This window comes from Anolis sagrei, chromosome 6 (assembly GCF_037176765.1).
Source record: "Anolis sagrei isolate rAnoSag1 chromosome 6, rAnoSag1.mat, whole genome shotgun sequence".
Classification (NCBI taxonomy): Eukaryota; Metazoa; Chordata; class Lepidosauria; order Squamata; family Dactyloidae; genus Anolis; species Anolis sagrei.
This window is the reverse complement of record NC_090026.1, coordinates 133,677,875-133,688,299: the sequence shown is the minus strand read 5'-3', so window position 1 is coordinate 133,688,299 and position 10,425 is coordinate 133,677,875.

Genomic DNA, 10,425 nt, shown 5'->3' with positions numbered 1-10,425 from the left:
CACACATCTAATCTTATCTGGACCATTGCATCAGGCTAATGACTTTATGGGTATGATGTCGCTGGTCTCATTTACGGGGTGCAGAAAGTGGGCCCAAGGAAAGAGGAGGGAGCATGTCCGGCAGGGACCTCCATCTCTGGGCCCGGCCCCTTCCCCAGCCCTCAGTACCTTGTGTAGAACCGCAAACTCCTTGAGTGGGGAGAGACCCCAAAGGCCATCCAACCCAACCCCCTTCTGCCAGGCAAGGAGGCACCACCCAAGCCCTCTGAACAGAGATGGAGACTCCACTGGACCTCCAAGCAACCTATATTACACTAGAGATTGAAGGTGGCCATCTGTCAGGGGTATTTTGATGGTACTTTTCCTGCAGGGCAAGGGTTGGACTAGATGGCCCATGTGGTCTCTTCCAAGTCTAGCATTCTATAAATCTATGGATTACCACCCAGTTCAACTCCATTCTCCCAGACAGGAAGCCACCTTTGATATCTCCTGACAGGTGGACATCCAAACTCTTCCTTGACTTGGTGAGACACCCTTCTCATAGAATCCTAGTGTTGGGAAGGGCTCCCAAAGGCCATCTAGTCCAGCCCCTAGAATCATAGATTTGGAAGAGACCCTCAAAGACCATCCAGTCCAACCTCATTCTGCCTAGAAGCAGAAAAAGTGCATTCAAAGCACCCCCGACAGATGGCCACTCAGCCTCTGCTTGAAAGCCTCCAAAGAAGGAGCCTCCACCACGCAGAAAGAGAGATCCACTGCTGAACAGCCTTCTCTCATAGTTCTTCTTCCTATCATGAGGCAGGGAGGCACCACCCAAGCCCTCTGAACAGAGATGGAGACTCCACTGGACTCCCAGGCAACCTATATTGCACTAGAGATTGAAGGTGGCCATCTGTCAGGGGTACTTTGATGGTGCTTTTCCTGCATGGCAAGGGTTGGACTAGATGGCCCATGTGGTCTCTGCCAACTCTAGCATTCTATGAATCTATGGGATGCCACCCAGTTCAACTCCATTCTCCCAGACAGGAAGCCACCTTTGATCCCTCCCAACAGGTGGACATGCAAACTCTTCCTTGACTTGGTGAGACACCCTTCTCAAGTTCTCATAGACTCCTAGCATTGGAAGGGCTCCCAAGGGCCATCCAGTCCAACCCCCTTTTTCATGTCATTGGGCAGGGAGGCACCATCCAAGCCCTCCCGACAGATGTTCTGCCAGTCTCCAGAGAAGATAGGTGAAGGGCTCCAAAAGGCCATCCAGTCCAACCCCCGAGAATCATACATTTGGAAGAGACCCTAAAAGACCACTCAGTCCAATCCCTTTCTGCCTAGAAGAAGGAAAAGTGCATTCAAAGCACCCCCGACAGATGGCCATCCAGGCTCTGCTTCCACCACACTCCCTCCAGGACAGAAAGAGCCACCTTTGATCCCTTCCGACAGGTGGACATCCAAACCCTTCCTTGACTTGGTGGGCCTCCCTTCTCATAGACTCCTAGCGTTGGGAAGGGTTCCCAAGGGCCATCCAGTCCAACCCCCTTCTTCATAGTAAGGGTTGGACTAGATGGCCCATGTGGTCTCTTCCAACTCTAGCATTCTATGAATCTATGGGATGCCACCCAGTTCAACTCCATTCTACCAGATCAGAAGCCACCCTTGATATCTCCCGACAGGTGGACATCCAAACTCTTTCTTGACTTGGTGAGACAACCTTCTCATAGACTTCTAGCATTGGGAAGGGCTCTCAAGGGCCATCCAGTCCAACCCCCTTTTTCATGTCATTGGGCAGGGAGGCACCATCCAAGCCCTCCTGACAGATGTCCTGACAATCTCCAGAGAAGATAGGTGAAGGGCTCCAAAAGGCCATCCAGTCCAACCCTCGAGAATCGTAGATTTGGAAGAGACTCCAAAAGACCACCCAGTCCAATCCTTTTCTGCCTATAAGAAGGAAAAGTGCATTCAAAGCACTCCTGACAGATGGCCATCCACACTCTGCTTCCACCACACTCTCTCCAGGACAGAAAGAGCCACCTTTGATCCCTTCCGACAGGTGGACATCCAGACTCTTCCTTGACTTGGTGAGACAACCTTCTCATAGACTCCTAGCGTTGGGAAGGGCTCCCAAGGGCCATCCAGTTCAACCCCCTTCTTCATGGTGAGGGTTGGACTAGATGGCCCATGTGGTCTCTTCCAACTCTAGGATTCTATGAATCTATGGGATGCCACCCAGTTCAACTCCATTCTACCAGATCAGAAGCCACCCTTGATATCTCCTGACAGGTGGACATCCAAACTCTTTCTTGACTTGGTGAGACAACTTTCTCATAGACTTCTAGCATTGGGAAGGGCTCCCATGGGCCATCCACTCCAACCCCCTTCTTCATAGTAAGGGTTGGACTAGCTGGCCCATGTGGTCTCTTCCAACTCTAGGATTCTATGAATCTATGGGATGCCACCCAGTTCAACTCCATTCTACCAGATCAGAAGCCACCCTTGATATCTCCCGACAGGTGGACATCCAGACTCTTTCTTGACTTGGTGAGACAACCTTCTCATAGACTCCTAGCGTTGGGAAGGGCTCCCAAGGGCCATCCAGTTCAACCCCCTTCTTTATGGTGAGGGTTGGACTAGATGGCCCATGTGGTCTCTTCCAACTCTAGCATTCTATGAATCTATGGGATGCCACCCAGTTCAACTCCATTCTACCAGATCAGAAGCCACCCTTGATATCTCCCGACAGGTGGACATCCAGACTCTTCCTTGACTTGGTGAGACAACCTTCTCAAGTTCTCATAGACTCCAACCCCCTTCTTCATGTCATTAGGCAGGGAGACACCATCCAAGCCCTCCCGACAGATGGCCTTCCAACCTCCAGAGAAGATAGGCGACCTCCCTGGACTCTTCCGGCCAAGGAGAGAGACCCCGAAGCCAAACCCTTCGGAGTCAGAAGTGGGTGGGTTGGGGGTCTTTCTTCTGCTCTGAGTCAAGGGGAAGGGTTCTCCTGTCCCTCCTGGCCTCGCCCCCTCCCACCAGGGAAGCCTATTCCAGGTAAAGGAGGTCCTGGGGCCACTTTCTCACCCTCCGGGCGGGTCTCTCCGTGCCTTCAGGTCCCTCCAGGCCCCGCCCCCTTCCCTGCGGCAGCCAATCCCCGCCCGCCCTGGCCCCCCGCCCTCGCCACGCCCCTCCGGCCAGGTATGAAGGCTCCGTCGAGACACCTGCGGGAGGGCACTTCCGAGGGAGGCGCACAGCGGACGCGTGAGTGAGTGACAGGGGCACGGGGAAAGGGGGTCGGGGGTCGGGGGGGGGGAGGGGGCTTGGCCCAAGGGGAAACTCCGGAGGGAGGGAGGGGTGTCCCTTTAGCACACTCTGCCCATGCTCTAGGGCAGGCAGGGGCCAACCTGAGCCATCCAGGTGTGTTGGACTGCAACTCCCACCATTCCTCACAGCCTCAGGACCCTTCCTTTTGCCCCTCAGCCGCTTAAGCGGCTGAGGGGCAAAAGGAAAGGGCCTGAGGCTGTGAGGAATGGTGGGAGTTGCAGTCCAACACACCTGGAAAGAGGGCCAAAGTTGGTCCATGCCTCCTCTAGAGTCAGGCGTGCAAGGCTGTCAGCCAGAGGCATTTCCCCATTACCACTCTCAGACACACCTGCCCGGGTTGGTGGACCCCACCTGGAAGGAAGGAAGGAAGGACAGAAAAAAGAATGGAAGGATGGAAGGAAGAAAGAAAGGAGGAAAGGAAGGAAGGACAGAAGGAAGGAGGGAAGGACGAAAGGAAGGAGGGATGGACGGAGGGAAGGAAGGAGGGAAGAAAGGAGGAAAGGAAGGAAGGAAGAACAAGAGGAAGGAAGGATGGACAGATGGAAGGAAGGAAGGAAGAAAAGAAGCAGGGAATGAAGGGCGGAAGGTAGGAAGGACAGAAGAAAGGAAGGAAGGATGGAAGGAAGAAAGGAAGAAAGGAAGGACGAAAGGAAGGAAGGAAGGACGGACAAAAGGAAGAAAGGAAGGAAGGAAGAAAAGAAGGAAGGAATGAAGGATGGGAGGAAGGAAGGAAGGACAGAAAAAAGGATGGAAGAATGAAAGGAAGAAAGAAAGGAGGAAAGGAAGGAAGGAAGGACAGAAGGAAGGAGGGAAGAAAGGAAGGACGAAAGGAAGGAGGGATGGACGGAGGGAAGGAAGGAGGGAAGAAAGTAGGAAAGCAAGGAAGGAAGAACAGAAGGAAGGAAGGATGGACAGATGGAAGGAAGGAAGGAAGGAAGAAAAGAAGCAGGGAATGAAGGACGGAAGGAAGGACAGAAGAAAGGAAGGAAGGATGGACGGAAGGAAGGAAGGAGGGAGGAAAGGAGGAAAGGAAGGATGAAAGGAAGAAAGGAAGGACGAAAGGAATGAAGGAAGGAAGGAAGGAAGGAAGGAGGGAGGAAAGGAGGAAAGGAAGGATGAAAGGAAGGAGGGATGGATGGAAGGAAGGAAGGAAGGAGGAAAGGAAGGAAGGAAGGAAGGAGGAAAGGAAGGAGGGATGGATGGAAGGAAGGAAGGAAGGAGGAAAGGAAGGAAGGAAGGAGGGAAGAAAGGAAGGATGAAAGGATGGAAGGAAGGAGGGAAGAAGGGAAAGACGGAAGGAAGGACAGAAGGAAGGATTGAAAGGATGGACAGAAGGAAGGACAGACGGAAGAACAGACGGAAGGGAAGGAGGGGGTTGGAGTGGATGGCCTTTAGAGATCCCTCTCCACTCCAGGCCTTGGCTTCCCCTTCACCACTTTTCCTGAGGAGGATTGTTTTGAGGGTGTTTTAGTCCTGCTTCTATCTCTCGGCTGAGACACAAAAGCCTTCAATAGGAGCAATGCCATTGAAACCCTAAGCGAAGACCCCTTAACACCCACCAACAGTCTTTCTGGGTGGTTGTAAGTTTTCTGGGCTGTCTGGCTGTGTTCCAGAAGCATTCTCTCCTGACATTTCACCTCCATCTCTGGCAGGTGTCCTCAGAGGTTGGGAGGTCTGTTGGAAACTAGGAAAATTGGGTTTCTATATCTGTGGAATAATGTCCAGGGTGGGAGAAAGAAAGAACTCTTGTTTGTTGGATGTAAGCGTGAATGTTTCAATTGGCCATCTTAATTAGCATTGAATGGCCCAGCAGTTTCAAGATCTGGCTTGTTACTCACTGGGAGAATCCTTTGTTGAGAGGTGATTAGCTGGCCCTGATTGTTTCTTGTCTGGAGTTCCCGAGAGTTTTGAGTTTTGTTCTTTATTTACTGTTATGATTTTAAAGTTTTTTTTTAATACTGGGAGCCAGATTTTGTTCATTTTCATGGTTTCTTCCTTTCTGTTGACATTGCCCACCTGCTTCCTGTGGATTTCAGTGGCTTCTCTGTGTAGTCTGACGTTATGTTGATGAGAGTGGTCCAGCATTTCTGTGTTCTGAGATAATCTGCTGTGTCCAGGTTGGTTCATCAGGTGCTCTGCTATGGCTGACTTCTCTGGTTGACTTAGTCTGCAGTGCCTTTGATGCTCCTTGATTCATGTTTGGGCAATGCTGCGTTTGGTGGTCCCTCTGTAGAGTTCTCCATAGTGGCAAAGTATAAAGTAGACTTCTGCAGAGGTGAGAGGATCCCTCTTGTCCTTCTCTCCCTCCCTCCGAAAACCTTTCCTCCTTCAAAGCCCTGCACTCATCCCACCTAGAGTCATAGAAGGGACCCCCAGAGGACATCCAGCCCAACCCCCCCCCCTTGTTAGAGGTAAACAATGGTGCATCCCCTCTCTGCCTTTCATAGAATCATAGAATCAAAGAGTTGGAAGAGACCTCCTGGGCCATCATCCAGTCCAACCCCATTCTGCCAAGAAGCAGGAATATTGCATTCAAACCACCCCTGACAGATGGCCATCCAGCCTCTGCTTAAAAGCTTCCAAAGAAGGAGCCTCCACCACACTCCGGGGCAGAGAGTTCCACTGCTGAACGGCTCTCACGGCTCTCACAGTCAGGAAGTTCTTCCTAATGTTCAGATGGAATCTCCTCTCTTGTAGTTTGAAGCCATTGTTCCATTGCGTCCTAGTCTCCTAGTCTTCCTTCTTCTTGTCTGCTTTATGGTACCTCCATGTGACATTTGCACGGGCATACGTGACCATTTGCAAGCCCGCCTCCTTTCTAGGAGTTTGGGAGCGATAAAAGGGAGCGGGCCCTGCTCTTTGCTCCCCTCCGAGAGAGATAGTCCTTGCGCCAGTCCCTGTTTGTTGCTCTCCTCCTGCGCAAGGTGCAAGGTGCATGGAGCATGGAGCACGGCCTCCCCTTGGGCCCTGCCTGTAGATGTTGGGTAGATGCAATCTCACACACATTCCTGCTGTAATGTGACCTCCTCAAAGTTTATTGGACCTGATTTAAATATGCACGTAAGCTAATGAGTTTTCTACCATCTCTGAAGGTGTTTGGGGCACGTCGCATCTCTCCCCATTTGCCCATTTGCTCTTTTTGCTCTGCTTTGCTCTGTTTTGCTACCTTTGGGGATGTGACTGTTTGGAGGAGAGAGGCTTAAGGCCTTACTCATTGCTGTGAATATAACCAAAAGATCTGTTACCTGCATGACTTTACATCATGCAAGCTTTTCTTAGTAAGTAAATTCATAGAATCCTAGAATCAAAGAGTTGGAAGAGACCTCATGGGCCATCCAGTCCAACCCCATTCTGCCAAGAAGCAGGAATATTGCATTCAAATCACCCCTGACAGATGGCCATCCAGCCTCTGCTTAAAAGCTTCCAAAGAAGGAGCCTCCACCACACTCCCTCCGGGGCAGAGAGTTCCACTGCTGAACGGCTCTCACAGTCAGGAAGTTCTTCCTCATGTTCAGATGGAATCTCCTCTCTTGTACTTTGAAGCCCTTGTTCCATTGCGTCCTAGTCTCCAAGGAAGCAGAAAACAAACTTGCTCCCTCCTCCTCCCTGTGGCTTCCTCTCACATATTTATACATGGCTATCATATCTCCTCTCAGCCTTCTCTTCTTCAGGCTAAACATGCCCAGTTCCCTAAGCCGCTCCTCATAGGGCTTGTTCTCCAGACCCTTGATCATTTTAGTCACCCTCCTCTGGACACATTCCAGCTTGTCAATATCTCTCTTGAATTGTGGTGCCCAGAATTGGACACAATATTCCAGATGTGATCTAACCAAAGCAGAATAGAGCATGGGGAGCATGACTTCCCTAGATCTAGACACTAGGCTCCTCTTGATGCAGGCCAAAATCCCATTGGCTTTTTTTTTGCCGCCACATCACATTCCTGGCTCATGTTCACCTTCCTCCCCACGAGGACTCCAAGATCTTTTTCACACGTACTGCTCTCGAGCCAGGCATTATCCCCCATTCTGTATCTTTGCATTTCATTTTTTCTGCCAAAGTGGAGTATCTTGCATTTGTCCCTGTTGAACTTCATTTTGTTAGTTTTGGCCCATCATCTCTCTAATCTGTCGAGATCCCTTTGAGTCCTGCTCCTGTCCTCTGGAGTCTTGGCTCTCCCTCCCAATTTGGTGTCGTCTGCAAACTTGATGATCCTGCCTTCTAGCCCTTCATCTAAGACATTAATAAAGATGTTGAACAGGACCGGGGCCCAGGATGGAACCCTGAGGCACTCCACTTGCCCATGTGCTCTTTTTGCTCTGCTTTGCTCTGTTTTGCTACCTTTTGGGATGTGACTGTTTGGAGGAGAGAGGCTTGCTGCTTACCATCGTTAAGGCCTTACTCATTGCTGTGAATTTAACCGAAAGATCTGTTACCTGCATGACTTTACATCATGCAAACTTTTCTTAGTAAGTGAATTCTTTGATCTTTACTATGCATGTGTATTTCCTAAAAGGGAGAAAGTGGGGGTGGCAGTGTACCTTTGTTGGTCTCAAACGTCTTTAAGCCGCAGGCAGGGCTGTAGCCAGAAAAAAAAAAATTCAGGAGGGATTGAAATTTTCGGGGGGGGGGGGGTTGAAAATTTCACGGGGGAGGGGGTTGAAACCTGCCTCCTAGCTCACGCTGAAGCAAAGAGCGCAGCATGGGGCAGAGCAGCCTTCAATAGCCTGAAGCTCCGCCCTTGTCAACCACCTCCACCAAGTCTGGCCTCCTTAATGAGAGCATTCAACACCCCCCCCCCCACTTGGTTGCATCACTACTGTTCTGTCTTGCGCTGGGCCTGTAAATAATTGTCTTTAGAACAGGATGTGCAACCTTTGCCCAGCGGGAAGCCAGGGGGCCTAAAGAGAAGCTCTCAGAGGTTTCCACCACAAACAGTCTTTAGATGGCTTGAGAAGTACAACAAAGTCTTTTATTAGTGAACAATCAAACAGAAACGTCTCTTGTCTTCAGTCAAGTTAAGCAAATGAGAGATATTGACTCTAAGCTGGAATATGTCCAGAGGAGGGCGACTAAAATGATCAAGGGTCTGGAGAACAAGCCCTATGAGGAGCGGCTTAGGGAACTGGGCATGTTTAGCCTGAAGAAGAGAAGGCTGAGAGGAGATATGATGAGGGCCATGTATAAAGATGTGAGAGGAAGCCACAGGGAGGAGGAGGGAGCAAGCTTCCTTTCTGCTGCCCTGGAGACTAGGACGCAATGGAACAATGGCTTCAAACTACAAGAGAGGAGATTCCACCTGAACATTGGGAAGAACTTCCTGACTGTGAGAGCCGTTCAGCAGTGGAACTCTCTGCCCCGGAGTGTGGTGGAGGCTCCTTCTTTGGAAGCTTTTAAGCAGAGGCTGGATGGCCATCTGTCAGGGGTGATTTGAATGCAATATTCGTGCTTCTTGGCAGGGGGTTGGACTGGATGACCCATGAGGTCTCTTCCAACTCTTTGATTCTATGATTCTATGATTCCAAGCTTTTAGGCAACTGGTGAATTCCTAATCTTGCCCACGAAGGACAGGCAACTGTCTTCAATAACTTCTTCTTTAAAGGAAAATCCCCTTTTTAACTTCTCCCAGGCTGACTGTAATCTAACCCTTACTGATGTGGGCTCCGCTACCAGGTCGAACTGCGTCTCGAACGCCGAGTGGACCTACCAGCAAGGCAGTAGATGTTCTCCAGCTGGAGTTCATTGGTCTTTAGGGCTGTTTTCCTGGAGATTCTTTGGAGACTCTTAAGACTTTTCTTCCCCGGAAGGTCTTAAGGGTTGAAGCTTTTGTACAGGGGAAGCTTGCACACATCCTATACATAAGCTTTCCTTGCTGAGACTAACTAAAAATGGCTCCCTTCCCAATTGCCCTGAGCAAGGGGCGGGACCAAAACTTAACCATGATGGACAGGTGACTTGCTCTATGACTGCAACCAAAGAAGCCACCTATCTGCAGAGTCCCTGAAACCTAGGACTGCAACCAAACATTTCCTACAAAGCAAATAAAGCTGGAGCTCCTGGTACAGCTGTATTAGAACAACTACATCAGCTATTGCTGCAAGTAATGACAGTGTGAATAAATTGCTAATACTTGCTTGAGATCGTGCTTGCAGTTCTGGGGGGGCTCTTGATTTTTTGCATCTCATAGACTTAGCAGCAGGGGGATTGGGTTCACCAGTTAAAATTCACGAGTAAACCAGGTTTTTTTAAAAAAATCTGAAACATTTCGGGGGGGGGGGGTTGAACCCCTAAACCCCCCCCCCTCGCTACGGGCCTGGCCGCAGGCATTCACTACCTTAGCTCTGTCCGCAAGCTTCCTGCTGTGTACTTTTAAGGCTATTCAATAAGCCAGCATTGATCTGGTATTGTAACTACTACCACAGTGTTTCTCAACCTTCCTAATGCCGCGACCCCTTAGTACAGTTCCTCATGTTGTGGTGACCCCCAACCATAATATTTTTTTTTTTTGCTACTTCACAACTACAATTTTGCTACTGTTATTAATCATAATATAAATATCTGATATGCAGGATGTATTTTCATTCACTGGACCAAATTTGGCACAAATATGTGATATGCCCCAATTTGAATACTGGTGGGGTTGGCAGGGGATTGATGTTGTCATTTGGGAGTTGTAGTTGCTGGGATTTATAGTTCACCTACAATCAAAGAGCATTCTGAACTCCAACAATGGAATTGAACCAATCTTGCCACACAGAACTCCCGTGACCAACAGAAAATACTGGAAGGGTTGGGTGGGCATTGACCTTGAGTTTTGGAGATGTAGTTCATCTAGATCCAGAGAACACTGGTGGAGTTTGGGGAAAATAGACCTTGCATTTGAGAGTTTTCGTTGCTGGGATTTATAGATCATTCTGATCCCTACCAATGATAGAACTGGGTCAAACTTCCCACATGGAACCCCTATGACCAACAGAAAATACGTTTTTGGATAGTCTTTGGTGACCCCTCTGAAACCACCTCGTGACCCCCCCCCAGGGGTCCCGACCCCCAGGTTGAGAACCACTGGACTACCAGGTTATGCAAATGTAGTTTTATTCATCAGTAGGGTGCTTC